Below are 16616 nucleotides of genomic sequence, written 5' to 3'. Positions count from 1 at the left end.
AGAATAGAAGTCCTGTGTTGACATTAGCTTGGTAAATTTGAACTAATATAGAAATTTCTTGTGGCGCTATCATGGTAAATTCGAACTAAGATGGAAATTCCGTGCTGGCACTGTTTTGGTAAATTCGAACTAAGATGGAAATTCCGTGCTGGCGCTAACTTGGTAAATTCGAACTAGAATAGAAGTTCTATACTGGCGCTAACTTGGTAATTAATTACTAGGTTGGATTAGTGATGTTACCTGAGCTTCTTATGTGTCTTGGAGTGGTCCCAACTTGCATAGAACTTATTGGACTTCTCCAGTACTGCATCATCTTCCCTGGGTTGGGGAGAATCTATCATTGGATTCAAATCATCATTTGACTAGTTGCCAACATATGGTATCAAGTGTTTGACATTGAAAACATATGGATGGGTAGCTTTCGTTTATAAGCATGTTCATTGATGACTTCAACTATCTCGTATGGTCCAACCTTCTTTGGTGCTAGCTTTTCACGTTGCCCAACCGGTAGGCGTTGTTCTGTTAAAATGACCCAAACATAGGCTCCCACATCAAATACTACTTTCCTCCTATATGTACTAAGATGGGTCTTCAAAAACCAACTTTGTAAATGTTTACTCAGTTGGCCTAAATCCTGTACTACATCATTCTCCTCGGGTTGGAGAGAATCCGACCCCATATTCATGTTACCATTTAAGAGGCTGCCAACATATGTTGTTGCACTTCCACTATGCTTCTTTGTTTCTAACCCTTTGATAGATAATTGGTGATGTAAGCCTCCAATATGAATTATGATTTCTTCATTGTATATCTTAAATTTTGAAGTATATTTCTTGCACTTCACTGAATCTGAATCTTCTTTTATTGACCTTTTTGAACATTATAAGAGTTCATGCCAATAAGGGTCTTCATAGACATGCATGTAGACAATGTGATCATATTCCCCAAGATGATAAGTATTATCTCCATCATATTGAAATTCATAATGAATGATGGCATATTCCTCCTTAGTAATTGGTTCTTCATCATATATTGGAGGTTTGTTCTAATCAACAAGTTTCTCTTCAGGAGATATTGTTGAGGAGAATGGCTACACCTCCTCTGGAACCTCCACACCTTTCAGTTCAAACCCCTTGTCAATTAAAGCATATGCAACACTAGTATCCTTTATGGCACTTATGAATTTAGTCATGGAAAAAAGGCTAGAACCCTCCTCGGGTTTCTGTTTAGGTATAGTTTCTTGTGATGGACATAAGATCAACATTTTCCCTTTAAACTCAAAAGAGTAGGTGTTCTTTCGTCCGTCATGGACTATGTAGAGGTCAAATTTCCACGGGTGCCCAAGTAACAAATGGCAGGCATCCATGTATGCAACATCACACTACACATGATCACTATAATTATTGCTAATAGAAAAGCTCACTAGACACCGTTGTGTGCATGCAAGCTTGTAGGGGTGAGGGTGTTGTTGAGTTTTTAGGTTCAGCTTGTGGACGACTACTTCTGCTATAACATTCTTACAACTCCCACTATCAATTACAAGGCTTGCAACTTTCCCACCTATAATACATGTGGTGTGGAAAATATTATTTTTTAGCCAATCCGATGATTCATCCCTAGGAGTTAGAAATGATCGCTGCATCACCAAGGCCTCTCCCACATCCCCATACACCATTTCTCCCTCTAAGGTTTCTTCATCATAAGGGTCAAACACAGGTGGGGTTGAATAGTCAAATGCTTCTAATTGGGTTTCACTCTCATCTTCTACAAACATCGCCCCTTTTCTTTTATCACTCCTCACACATTCAACAGATTTATGGCCTAGTTCACCACACTTGAAACACTTCAGTCCAGGTGGACCCACCTGTTTTTGATTAGGCCCACATCCTTGGTTTTGGTTCAGTCCACAGGACTGCAGCTGAGTAGTTGAACTTAGAGGCGGGTTGGGATTACTATGTGGGGGTGGTTTGGCCACATCAATTTGGGTTTGACCAATTGGTTAGATCAACTGCTTTGCTTTTCTATGGTTAGAGCATGTTGATGTCCATAGAAACATCATAGCAGTCAAATAGGTCTAATATATCCTGGATATTTGGTCTCAACCCACCTATATACCTACCCACCAATTGGTCTTCAGTTTCAACTAACTCATTATGGGCCACTAATAGATGAAACTTCTTTGTATACTCATATATTGTATCAGTTCCTTGCTTTAGATTTTGCAATTCTTAATAAAGTAAACGAATATAATTATGGGGTAGAAATTTTGACCTCATCTTTGCCTTGAGTTTCTCCCATGTCTTAATCTTTTTTTTTGCCTCTTCTCTGTCACATAATCTTCAATTGATGCCACCACGCTGCTGCTCATCCTCTAAATCGAGTGGTTATTAAGGACATAATCTTATTTTCTGGAACTTCCTTGAATTCAAGGACTTCTTCTACCACGAAGAACCAACCCATGTTCTTTTGGAGTCATGCCTTCTTGGAATTTCGGGATCTCAACCTTGAGATTTGCTTTCCACCATCTCTGGTCATCACCCCCAACTACAGCCAATTTGGTTTCTTGCCTTGATGAAAGGGAACGTGTGGAGATACTTGCGTCAGAGTCACTGTCCCCTCGTAGCGATGTCAACTCCTGAGCAAGTGCCTCGACTTGTCTTCTCAACTCTACTATTTCAACTTGCGTTTTGTTGTTGGGTTCTTGCTCCATGATGTGAGCTACCTGTTTCTTCTTAGGAGCCATAATCTGAAGACGGATCAAACATGAGCTCTAATACCAAATGGTGTAATACGCTAATGAAACATGTTGAGAAAAGCTTTAAAGAAAAGAACAAAAGTCGAACTACCAAGAATTCTTCACTGAATAATTAAGAAAAAAATCAATATAAAAAACTATCTTAGCCTTCCCCTAGCTACTCTTTATATAGGCTTACACCCTTATGGCTCCTACAAGAAAGTTTCCTAATCTATAAAAACAGTCAATAATAGAATCTTACTAAAACTCTTGAAAAAGAAAGTCCTAATTGATAAAAAAATTTGGAAATCATGATCTAATACTAATTTGGAAAACATGATCTAATACTAAAGGTGAACAACCCCATCAGGGATGATTTCCTATGTGACATGATTTAAATCAGGGAAGAATTGATATATAGCATTAAAGGTGAATGGCTGAGGAGAATTGTTAACCAATAAAAGATGATAAATAAAATAAAAGATTAAAAAATAAGAAATAAAAAATAAAAATAAAAAATTGGAAGGAGAAAAATAAATGAAGTAATTAATAAACTTGATAGTAGGTGTGAAGTGGGTAGATAATTAATTTTTCTACATTCATGCATAGTTAGTTAACAAGGGGGGAGGATAAGTTGTTGAAAAGGGAAACAATGATAAAGCTTAAATAAAAGGAAAAGTAAAATTGTAAGTCGGGTTAATTCTCTTGTGTCGATTTGTTCTTGACTTGTTTTGCTTATCTCTATTCCTTATATCTCTAGTTTAATTACTTGGTTGCATATTTGTGATAGTGCTTATTTGGGACACCATGTGGGCCCCACCTTTAGACTCAGGAGAGGGGTGCCTGACCCCTTCCCTCTCCCATCTGAGTCTTACCTGAATTGCTTTAGTCGGTACCTCGGGCTACTGGAGTCACTATTGAACCAAAACGATTTTGATACCATTCTCGGAGGTCCCATCACCTCCATTTCCTAATCTAATGGGTGGCGACACCAAATCTAGCCTAAGTGAGTCATTTTCCTGACACTCACAGATTGGCAACTCCGTTGGGGAGTTCTTGGACCATAGGTGGGACCCACATGGGGTACTCAAGTTGCTTGTTTCTTTTTGAGTAAAATTAGCCTAAATTTGCTAGTATTTTGTTTGGATATTGCATATTGATCGCTTCTATCTTGTCTTGTTGAAAATAGGGTGGCTTTCTCATTTCTTTGTTTTTCTATTTTGCTAACATGCTTGGCTTTAGGTTAGATCTTTTTGGATTGATATCTAGTTTAGGTTTCTTTGTGCTTGCATCTTCTAATTTGAGCATGTTTGTTTCTTCATTTGCATTTATTGGGTTGTTTAGAATTGTGGGTTTTTAGGATAATTGCTAGAATGGATGCATGCTTATTTCCCTCGTACAATAGTTATTAGTTTGCTTCTTTTCCGTTCTCCTTTGTGAATAAGATGTTTTTGCCTCTTTATTTCTAATAATGGTTTCTTGGAGGAAATCTAAGTTAGTAGAATAAGTTGGAAGAGCAAAATAATGGATTGGGATATTGGTACTTCAAGCATTTCTTTCATGTGGATCAAATCTCACCACCCCTCCAAGAGGGCTTTCATGCACATGCTCTTAGGATATCATGGAAAATTGCAATGTGAATGAGCTAGGAAGCGCTGAAATGCATCTTAAAGACTCCATTTCAGTTTTGTATTCTTGGATTTCTTTATTTAATTCTTGTTGGGGGCTATCAAAGAGGTAAATTTCTTTCCCACACTTCATTTTATTTGAATGCTACAAATTAATAACATGTGGGATCCTCCAAGTTTTGATTTGGCATGAAATGGTTTGGGATTTTGGGTGAATTTACATTATTGAAAGCCATGACATGTTTGGGAATGATGGGATACTCATTGTATGTTTAAATTTCAGATTACTTATTGTTCTTGACTCTAGTATGGGATGGTTTTGGATGGTTGTAATAACATGTTCATGCTGAAATGCCATTTGTTTTCATGTGGTCTACCAATTCAACACATGATGGATCTTGATGATTCTCTATAAGCATGTCATTGTTGAAATTTTGGGTTTAGGGTTGTTTTTGTTCTTCACATGATGGGTTTGATGATTGTTTTCATAAGCATGTCATTACTGAAATTTTGGGTCTTAGGTTGATTTTCGTCTTAGCATGTGGATTTGATGGTTTTGAAAGTATTCCCATTGCTGAAATTTTTGGATTTTGGATGTTTCTTTGATTCCCAACATGTGCGAGTGAAATTTTGAAAACTTTCTCATTGCTAAAATTTTTGAGTTTTGGATTCTTGTTGTTTCAAGAGTGTGGAAATGAAGTTTTGAAAGCATTCTCATTGCTCAAATTTCTGAGTTTTGGATTCTTGTTGTTTCAAGAGTGTGAGAATGAAGTTTTGAAAACTTTCTCATTGCTAAAATTTCCGAATTTTGAATTCTTGTTGTTTCAAGAGTGTGGAAATGAAGTCTTGAAAGCATTCTCATTGCTCAAATTTTTGAGTTTTGGATTCTTGTTGTTTTAAGAGTGAGGAGTTTTGAAAGCATTCTCATTGCTGAAATTTCTGAGTTTTGGATTCTTGTTGTTTTAAGAGTGTGAGAATAATGTTTTGAAAACTTTCTCATTGCTGAAATTTTTGAGTTTTGGATTTTTGTTGTTTCAAGAATGTGAAAATGAAGTTTTGAAAGCATTCTCATTGTCCAAATTTTTGGGTTTTGAGGTTTTTGTTGATTCAAGAGTGTGAAATATGTGAATTTTAAAAGCATCCCTATTGCAGAAATTTCTTGGTTTTAGGTTCTCTTGACCTCCAATATGTGAAAAATGCAAGTTTTAGGAGTATAATCATTTCTGAATTTTTGGGTGTTAGTTTCTTATTGTTTCAAGAATGTAAAGGGTGATGATTTTGAAAAAGCTTTCATTGTTGAAATTTCCGGGGTTTTTCTCATTGTCCAAATTTTTGGGTTTTGAGGTTTTTGTTGATTCAAGAGTGTGAAATATGTGAATTTTAAAAGCATCCCTATTGCAGAAATTTCTTGGTTTTAGGTTCTCTTGACCTCCAATATGTGAAAAATGCAAGTTTTAGGAGTATAATCATTTCTGAATTTTTGGGTGTTAGTTTCTTATTGTTTCAAGAATGTAAAGGGTGATGATTTTGAAAAAGCTTTCATTGTTGAAATTTCCGGGGTTTTTGGGCTCTTTTTGACCTCATTATGTGGAAAATGCATGTTTTTGGAATCATCATATTGCAGAAATTTTTGGGTTTTGGGGTCTTTTGGATTCAAATGTATGAAGAATATTTGATTTAGAGGCATACACTATGCTGAAACTTCTAGGTTTGTGGTCCTCTTTGATTCTATTATTTGAAAGGTACACGTTTTTGGAAACATATACATCTATGATGGAGTTTAAGAGTTCTATATGGTTTTTCTTGAACTGATTTGTAAAAGATATTTGTGGTCTAGACTTGTTCTAAATGCTGAAATGTTTTGCTTCATGAAGAGCTTTGAAAGATTGAGGTTATGATAAGCATGATGGTATTTGGTGAGAGGCTTATAATGAGAAATTACTGTTCATGATGATAAATGATAATTTTGCCTTGGGAAATTTGCCTATGCTGAAATGAATATTCTCGTATGCTTTTGTTGGAATTAATGCTTGAAGGAAATAAACTTTGGGGATGAGATTTTTGTGATGAAATAAGCTATACATGTTAAATCCAAGAATGTTGAATAATGCAAGCAAGTTGGGGGTTAGGATGAGAGTTGTGGGGTCTTTTAGTTTTAGGTTGGTAGGTGGGGGTTTAATAGGATGTTCCTAGGATAATCATGAATAAAATACCAACAAATGAGATAAATTGGGTTTTGTGTGTTGTGAGGTAAAAAATTCAGCTTTAGTGTAGAAGTTTAATTACTCTTTTCCTTACTAACAAGCAATAAAAGAAAGACTAGGCCTAATTCAGTTTTGGTTAGTGACTTCTTTGAAATCCTTGATTCTTGAAGTTGTTTATTATGGAGACATTGGAAGAGATTTTAGAATTGTTCTTTTGATGTTTATTGACTTGGGGTGCTGAAATTTGACTGAATTTCTAACTTCTTGAGTAGGTTTGGCTCTCTTGAACTTGATTAAGTCGTTAACTTTTCATTGTCGATGTGTTTTGGAGATATTGTAGCTTTATTTTTTTGAGGACAAATATGATCAAATGCTAAAAACGGGGAGAGGATTTAAAATATTTCAAGAAGGATAATCTTGCAAATCATGAAGAGTTTTTGAAAACCTACTTAGATCAAGTAATTTAGGCCTTGTTAGAAGTTGCAAGTAACATACTTGCAAATCATGATTCAAGACAAAAGACCCAAAAAAAATGAAAAATAGAAAATAAGCAAATAAATAAATAAATAAAAGTAAAAATAAAAAACAACAAATGCTAATGTTTAATAATTTCACATTCCAAATAAGTATACTCTCCTAGATTGAAAGTTAAGTGTATGTGAATGTTTCTCTCGTGTAACTTGCTTTTAGTAAGTATGTTATTTATATTTGCATATGATGATGCTATTCAGCTATGATTTTCTTTGCTTTACTTTTTTACATGCTTGACATCACTCACTATTTGCACACACAATTTGCATTAGGTTCTAGCATCCCATGCTCCATTAGGAGAGGGGTCAATAAGTGGTCAAGATGCGATGGACCTTGCTCCCCGCGGTCGTACCCAAAGCGCCCAAATCAGCCACCAACCAGAGAAACTTGTTTGTCCATCGGGTGGGGGTTTGAAGGCTGGCTACCTTGTTGGAACCTTGTGTCTAGAAATAAACCGGGTCAACCCATGCATTTTTCACCTAGAGTCCACGTTTTGAGTCTAGAAAAGAGTAGGGAAAATTACCTTAGTCTAGGATAGGACACGTGTGCCAAGCACTTTGTACGTAACAAAAGATATATATAAAATAAAACATGGTAGGATAGAAAAAAAAAGAAACAAAAAAAAAAAGAAAAAGGAAAAATCAGTTAAAATAAAAAGGGTAGGAAAGGTTAGTTAAGCAAAAATACACACAAAAGAAAACGTTAAGAAAATTAAAAATCCAAAAAAATTAGAAAAGAGAAAAATAGAAAAAAAGGGGGAAAAAGAGGAAAAAGAAAAGAAGAAGAAAATATATAATACAAAATTGCTTAAAGGGGAAGGATTAATCATGTTTTCTTTTGGATAGTTAATTAAGAGACAAGAAAAAAAACAACAAAAAAGTAAAAAAAAAAATCAATCAAAATCCAAAAATAAATAGAAATCATCAAAAACAAAACAAAAATAAAAAAGAAGAAAGTGTTAAAATCAAAATTCAAGAAAAATCATCAAATCTTAAAATAAAAAAGATAATAAATAAATGATAAAAATAGTAATAAATGAAAATGAGAAATAAAAAAAATCAAAAGAAGATATAGAGAATGAATGGTGAAAAAAAGAGAAATAGGATAAATAGGAAGTGGGATAAAATTAAAGTATATATGAGATGTTGGACCCACAAGTGTGACAACATAAAAAGATTAAAATATCAAAAAAGTAAAAAAAAACAAATACAAAACAAACAAAATAATAAAAGATATATAAATCAAAAAATAAAAAGTCAAGTAAATAAATAAATAAAGAAAATGATAATAATAATGAATACATGAAGGTTGAGATAAAAACAAAAAGAAAAAAAAATACAATAATAAGTTATAAAACAAAATAAAATATAAAAAAGTAAAAAGTAAAAAAATCAATAAAAAATGAGAGGGAAAGAAAAGGATAAGGACACAAAGAGAGGAAATAATGAATAAGAGAACAAGGGAGGTTCCCCATAATATAATGAACAACAATAATTTTCAAACAAGTTGTAATAAATAACATGAGAAAATTTCATATAATGTTTCAAGAAATTCAAAAACAAATAATAAAAAGTAAAATCAAGTGTAAAATATAACTAATGAAAAATATAATAAGAAAATAATAAAAAATAAAAAAAAAGAAAGAAGAAGAGAAAACGGAAAATGGCAAAGAAAGGTAATGTAAATGGGTCAAGTAAAATAACAAAATGTTCCTTTGTATGCTTTGATGAAACATGTGTGTAAGTTGTTAATGATTGGCTGCATTTTTTCTTAAAGTCAAAATAAAAAAAATAATAAATTGAGTTTTTCCTCTCAAACTAGTGATAATCCAAATAAACTGCTTAATGCAAGTGTTTTAATCTAAATCATGTTTTTCCTCATTTCTTTGTGTGTTTTGGAAATATTTTCCTTTTTTTATGCCTTTCATGATAGAGGTCCACTTCTTTTTCATCGTACAACGTTTTGCATTTCCTTTAACCTAGTTGGTTATAGAGGCATTAACGACTTTTCCAGCCATAGAACAATCCTAAGCCACTAGTTGGTTATAGAGGCATCAACTCCTTAACACCCACCTTTCCATCAATACCCTTGGACTCTTTGGTTAGACAACTAGCTCATAGTATCCTACCCCTTCATAGGTGGCCGACCCACTCACAGCTTCATGCATATTTCTTTGTCTGCCTAGGTGTTCACCCTATTTGGTTTTGAACTACGGGTAGGCTGGTTTTACTGTTGTTTTCTCATTGTTTTGTTGTCATTTCATCTTTTTCTCACTACATAGCCCTTAGCAGTTTTCTCATTCTCTTTAGTTGTTCAATTTTTAATAAAGCAAAAAAGAACAAATAAAACAAAAACAACAAAAACAAATAAAAAAGAAAAGAAAGATTGATCTGCCAATCACATTTTTGAACTATAGGAGTTTCTTTAGGATCATCGCATTTAGTTCCAAAAGAGTTTAGACGTTGATTTAAAGAATATCATGTCATCAAGATCAGATAACCTTGGAGAATTGCAAATCTGCTTCGACCAAGTCCTTTTCAAATCCGCTTCCTTGAAAGTTTAGATTGAGTATATTCTATGATTATCATCAAATGCTTGAACATCGTATTGTTCAATGTATTCCTCTTCGGCTTACAATATAAAATCTTATTGACGTTGGAATCTATCATCCTTAGCGACATACCGTGAGTTTGGGTCATTTGGTTTTGTGTTCTTTTTTCTCTTGTTTGTAGTCAATGTTGTGAATAATTCAAACTACATCCGGTCTGATCTCTTACGGGGGGTACGTAGGTAGCCTCGGTAGTGGTGCTTGGGTTCGATCAGGATAATAAAATAAAAATAAGTCTCATAATCATGTGATATTTGTTATCAACCACCTTTACTTTCAAATAATATTTTCCAATCTTAAACTCCTTTACCTACTGAACAACCTTAGGTTGGCTCCCTAATAGGTTCCATACCACATTGGCCATACATTCATTGCATCGTTTTCTCGCATTTCATTCATGCTGCCAACGATACACACATACACATGCTCTTTTCGGTTTTCCCATTATTCTATTGCATGCATACTTTATCCCTTATTCGAAGTCTGAAGCTCTAAAAAGGTGAGAGAAAATGTTAAAGAAAAAAGAACAAGATAAAGCTAATCCAAAGGTTCTGGATATGCTGTCATTGCTCTATAATAATAAAAATGAATCAATTAACTTTTACCTAATAAAGGTCTCGATTCGTTTTTTCATCATTTCATTCTGCAATTTGCATAATAAGTTCAATTTCCTTAGTTTGTTGCTTTGAGTGTTGTTTAGATGTTTGTTTTCGTCATTTTGATAACAAAGTAATAAGCTTTAATAAGAAAGGAGATTGCCCAAACTTGGAAGGAGACAAACATGCCACTTCCTTTGAGAGGATTGCAGGAGAGCGTCTTCCTTTGATCATGAAGTTAAAATATGCCTCAACAACATAACATTGTGAAATAATGATTGTTAATCAAGGGTCCATCGATAGAAATTATTAAGGAAAGGGGGTAATCATAAGGTTGAAGTCATTATGATGGGGTATGCACTCTTTTTTATGTTTCCTAAGCCAACATAGAATACATGTATCTTATTTACCTAGTGCTTTGCTAATGAATCTAGGAAAGGACCGGAGGCCATTATCAACCGTTTATTCCCAGATGTCCCAATCATTGATAATATCGCTAGTTAGCCCGTTGAGCTGATTTCACTAGATCTTCTTTATTAAACCAAGCAAATTCCCAATGTGCTTCTTTTCGGAGAAAATTATAAAAAAAGGGGAGAGAAAAAAGAGAATAAAAAAATAAAAAGAAAAAAAGAAGAAAGAAAGAAAAGGGGAAAAGGAATCATTCTCATCCGAGCAATCTTAGAGTATTCAAGTCTTGAAAATGTCAAATGACATAACTACCTCTGAGTTCATGGAACTCAATCTTTTCTCGACATATAGTTCTTTACTATTTGTTATGCATTTGATGGAGAAATGATGGGAGGCCCTCTTTTGGTCGATTTCTTTATCCATTTTCATCAAACCCTCTTTACTATTCATTTCGTTAGTTATCATTTTGAGCCTTTGTGGGAACCATTCTTTCAAATAAACCCTCCTAGGAAGTGGATGTCATATGCTCAATTGTATCTCAACAAGTTTTTTGGGAAAGACAAGGAAAATGTGAGAAGAAATGAATAGAAAATTTGGGATGAGTGTGCATAATTGAAGAAAAATAGAGAAAAAAAAAGAAAATGAAGCATTAAAAAAAATTAGGGCAACCAGAAAAAATTGGGGCAAATGTGATGATCAAATCAATGAGATATTGTTCCACGGTGACATCCGTTCTTGGTTTTTATTTTAACTTTACCCATTTACATTTCGTTGTATAATAAAGTCTTCCTTGATCTCTTGGGTGCATGACTCATAATACTTAAAGACTTGAAGAGGACTTTGTTTCATTTATGATTGCAAGAGTGTTTGATTGAAGAAAAATAAAAGTACAAGAACATAATTTTAAATAAAGCTCTATAAATTGATTCAAGCATCCGATACCCATCATAGTTTAAGTTTCTTATGCCTTTTATTCCTTGTTTCAGAACCCTTGTTGTAGGCCACGTTTCGTCCTAGTTTGAATTCCTCGATCTTTAAGAAATTGGTAATTAGCACTAGACGGACTTGAATGGGTTGGTCAAAAAAAGGGAAAAAGAAGAGAAAAGTCGAGTCTGGTGATCCTCTAAAATTAGGGGTAAAATGGTCTAAAGAAAAATCTCTTCATAAAAAAAGTTGAGTACTAAAGAAGGTGAAATGATCAATCATTTAAAGTGCATCAAGAGTATCAATCAACCCAATTTGAGCAAATTTAGTTTCACCCCTCTTTGGAAACTTGCGATCAACACCCATTCAGATGAACCGTATTCTTTATGCAAAATTGAGCAGTTATCTCATTTATGAATTATCTTTCTTAATTGGTCCTAATTGGGACAACCCCCTTCCGATAGGTGTTTCTTGATGTGAATCTTTGATCAATAAACAATGTAAATCCAATGTTTATGTCTTTCGAATTTGAAATATATTGATCATTTCGTCCCGAGGAGGAGGTGGCTACTTTTGTCTCTTATCTAAATCTGGCAAGAATCCCTAAGGAAACTCTATCTTTGAGTATCCATTATTTTGAATCATCTGAATGTGACATTTTGCATATCATACTAATTAAAATTTTCATTTGAAAGCCATTCATTATGTGAAGATTTATGTTCTCCGTTAATTTTGCCATGCTTTTTAAAATCATCTATCTTCTAGATAATCATATCATTTCCCACACTATGGCATAAAAATCAATATTTGATCATCATATTTGTTTCAAAATCCCTCGTGACATCGAAGTCTGTTATTACAGCATCATAGTCCTTCATGGCACCAAAGTCCTTTGCAATAGAGTATTAATGTTTTATGGATAATTGCATCGTAGCCTAAACACACATTAGACATGGAAATCATGAACTTTTCATTTGAATTATGTCAATCTCAAAGTCCCTTGTGACAACAAAGTCCATTACGACGCTAAAGTCCTTTGTGGCAGCAAAGTCCCTTGTGGTATTAAAGTTCGTTCCGGTAGTAAAGTCCCTCGTGCACTAAAATCCCTTGTGGCATTGAAGTCCCTTGTGGCATTAAAGACCCTCATGGCAACAAAGTCCATTGTGGCATCAAAGTTCGCTACATCATTAAAGTTCTTTGTGACTTTTCTTTATGGAAAGTATTCTTTGATTATGTAAGGTTTTTGATACCTAGGAGGGGTTGTTTTTGTAAGATAAATGGTTTTCACATTATGAGTTGCTTTTAATATTGTTTTAGATACCCTGATTCCGTAAGGTTTTTACCTAGGAGGGGCCGTTTTCCTAAAAAGAAACCAGTTTTCAATGAATTTACCCTGAATTTGTAAGGCTTTTATTTAGTAGGGATCATTTTTCCCTAAAAAGAAATAAGTTTTCACTCAATTTACCCTGATTCCGTAAGGTTTTTTTAACTAAGAGGGGTTGTTTTCCCAAGGAATAGCACATTTCTCGACTTTACCTTGATTCTGTAAGGTTTTTACTTAGGATGGGCAGTTTTCTAAAAGAATCGTAGTTTTTACCAATTTACCCTGATTCCGTAAGGTCTTTGCCTATGAGGGGTAGTTTTCGCCAGTTTATCATGATTTCGTAAGGTTTTTACCTAGGAAGGACAGTTTTCTAAAAGAATCACATTTTTTTCTAGTTTATCCTGATTCCATAAGGTTTTTTACCTAGGAGGGACCATTTTCTAAAAGAATAGCAGTTTTCACCAGTTTACCTTGATTCCGTAAGGTTTTTACCTAGGAGAGGCGGTTTTTTAAAAGAATCGTAGTTTTCACCAGTTTACCCTGATTCCATAAGGTTTTTACCTAGGAGGGTAGTTTTCTAAAAGAATCACAGTTTTTATGGAATTTACCCTGATTCCGTAAGGATTTTACCTAGGAGGGGCAATTTTCTAAAGAAGTACAGTTTTCACTAGTTTACCTTGATTTTGTAAAGTTTCTACCTAGGAGGGGCATTTTTCTAAAAGAATCGTAGTTTTCACCGAGTTTACCCTGATTTCGTAAGGCTTTTACCCAGGAGGGGTTGTTTTACCAAGAAATACCAAATTCATCGAGTTTCCTCTAATTCTGTAAGGTTTTAACCTAGGAGGGGTAGTTTTCTAAAAGAATCGCAGTTTTCAACGAGTTTACCCTGATTCTGTAAGGTTTTTACCTAGGAGTAGTTTTCTAAAATAATCTCAGTTTTCATTGAGTTTACCCTAATTCCATAAGGTTTTTCCCCATGAGGGGTCGTTTTTTCCAAAAAATTTAAGTTTCACCGAGTTTTCCCTGATTCCTTAAGGTTTTTACCTAGGAGGGGAAGTTTTCTAAAAGAATTGCAGTTTTCATTGAGTTTACCCTGATTCCGTAAGGTTTTTACCTAGGAGGGGGTAGTTTTTTAAAGGAATCACAATTTTTGCTAGCTTACCCTGATTCCATAAGGTTTTTACCCAGGAGGGGTAATTTTCTAAAAGAATTGCAGTTTTTGCCAATTTACCTTGATTTCGTAAGGTTTTTACCTTGGAGGGAACAATTTTCTAGAAGAGTCATAGTTTTCGTTAGTGTACCCTGATTTTTGTAAGGTTTTTACTTAAGAGGGGTCGTTTTGCAAGAAAATAGTAGTTTTTACAAATATACCCTTATTCTATAAGGTTTTTACCCAAAACGGGTCATTTTCCCAAAAATATAGTGGTTTTTAAAACTACATTGATTCCGTAAGGTTTTAACCTAAGAGGGGTCATTCTTCTAAAAAATAATAGTTTTCACAAATTTACTCTCATTCTGTAAGGTTTTTTACCTAGGAGGGGTCGTTTTTTCCAAAAAAAAAAAGTAAACAATTTTCACATTATAAGTTTCTTTTAATATGGTTTCTGATACCCTGATTTCGTAAGGTTTTAGATACTTAGGAAGGGTCACTTTAAGATAAAAAATGATGAATATAGAAGTTTGATGACAATTCCAACTTCATTTCTAGGTGTATGATAGCATGTCCAGCAATATCACAACTTTTAATGATTTTGTTATTGTGTTGAAATTCTCCATAATCCTCCAAGGAGCGCAAAGGAAAATAATATCTCAGGATATCATATTAATCATGCATTGGCATCTGTCACACACCTGAAAACATAACACTCTGCATTATCATTTGATTTATCGAGTGTTTTATCGAAGTTTTCGAGCATAAACTGCTCTTACATGGAAGGATGTCTCTCGCCTTTCAAAAGAGTAGTTACACTATATCAACCATAGGACCTCTGTCAAGTTTCTGAAATGTTTTACCAAGGATTTTAAAATACTTTCTAAAGAATACATGTGTTTGCGTCATGATTGTGTTTCGTGATAAGTTTAAGTATTCTATTCTTGAATTGCTTTGAGTGTTTTGTTCTGTTAAGCTTTTAATGCCTTCCTCTACCGCAAATGTACCATGATTTTGCAAGGTTTCTGATACCTAGGAGATGTCTTTTTCCAAAGTGAATAGTTTTCATATTATCAGTTGTTTTTATTGTTTTCTTTTAAGGCAAATGTATCTTGATTCCAAAGGTTCTTGATACCTAGGAGAGGTCACTTTGCTAAAAATAAAATAGCCTGAACATGATGAAACGATGCTGTACGAGAACTCTTATTCTTTGCCTTCCCTCGCCATAATCCTCCATCATCGTCTCGCCTATCTTTTAAGCTCGCCCTTCACAAAAATCTCTATGTGCTTCGCTTGGTCTTTATTGTTTCGTAGTTTCCTACCTCAGAACAAAGAAGAGTAGTTGTCAGCACCCGATTTTTGCTTGGTCCATCGCTTGAACCTCCAATTTACCTCAAACACCCTATCAAACCCCAAAACCAAAAAATCCCAACTTTTAGTCCCAAAGCACCTAAATCCACTGTTAAATCTCTCAAATACCAATCCATTGGCCCTGATTGACCCCAACTTACACTTACCATTAGATTTGACACCACCATCAGACACAAAACTTCTCAAAATACCTACCCACAAAATTTGAACTCAATATTCCCCCATTCACCCATCCATCAAAACAATATTCCATTTCGGCCTTTCTCATTAGCTTAAACACACAGAACCCAAATTCCCTTGATCTTGGCACATCTGAATCAATCAGACCACACCTTTAAACTTCGGACATACCATAACACCTATTCATAAAATTTCACCCCAGATTCTCTCACTTACCCTTCTATCAAACCAAGATTTCATTTTGAAACATGCCGTTAACCTAAATTCCTATGATCTTGACCCTCTAAGACTATTCGGACCTCATCATCAGATCTCGGACACCCCCAAAGACCCACCTGTGAAATTTCAATCCAAAACACCTTCGTCTACCCATCCATCACACCTAAATTCCGTTTCGAGGTTTCAGATTAACCAGATTCCAAGTCTGCCCGGTTCGGGCCCAGTTGACTCAATCTAACCTCACCAATCACCTCAGACTACCCAAAAACCTACCTTGTGAATTTTCATCCAAAACAAACCTTGTTTGCCCCTTAATTACACAAAGATTCCGTTTCAAGAATCCAAATTAATCGAATTGAGCCTTTGCCAAATCTGCCCATTACCCTCTCAGTTGGGGTAATCCAACCCTGCTAATCAACTCAAATTGTCTAGAAACCCCGCCCTGCCAAATTTCAATAAAAAATACCCTCACTTACCCCTTTATCCAAATGGATTCTGTTTTGATCAATATCGTTGACCCACACACGCAAAACCTACTCTTTATGGCCGAGACCCCTCTTAACCCTCTGACCATCGAACCAAAATCCCCCACCAGTGAACTAGAAGATCAGTTGACTCCTTGGAGTAGGTTTGACTCGAATTCGTGAAATTACCAAAAACTACCCTCAAATTTCTCAAAATTTACGAAATTGCCACCTACCCTAATATAAAACTGAGCGTTGGAAAACGGCTCACTTGC

Source organism: Nelumbo nucifera, chromosome 1 (genome assembly GCF_055504915.1).
Source record: "Nelumbo nucifera cultivar China Antique chromosome 1, China Antique-T2T, whole genome shotgun sequence".
NCBI classification, from domain to species: Eukaryota; Viridiplantae; Streptophyta; class Magnoliopsida; order Proteales; family Nelumbonaceae; genus Nelumbo; species Nelumbo nucifera.
This window is presented reverse-complemented; position numbering follows the sequence as displayed.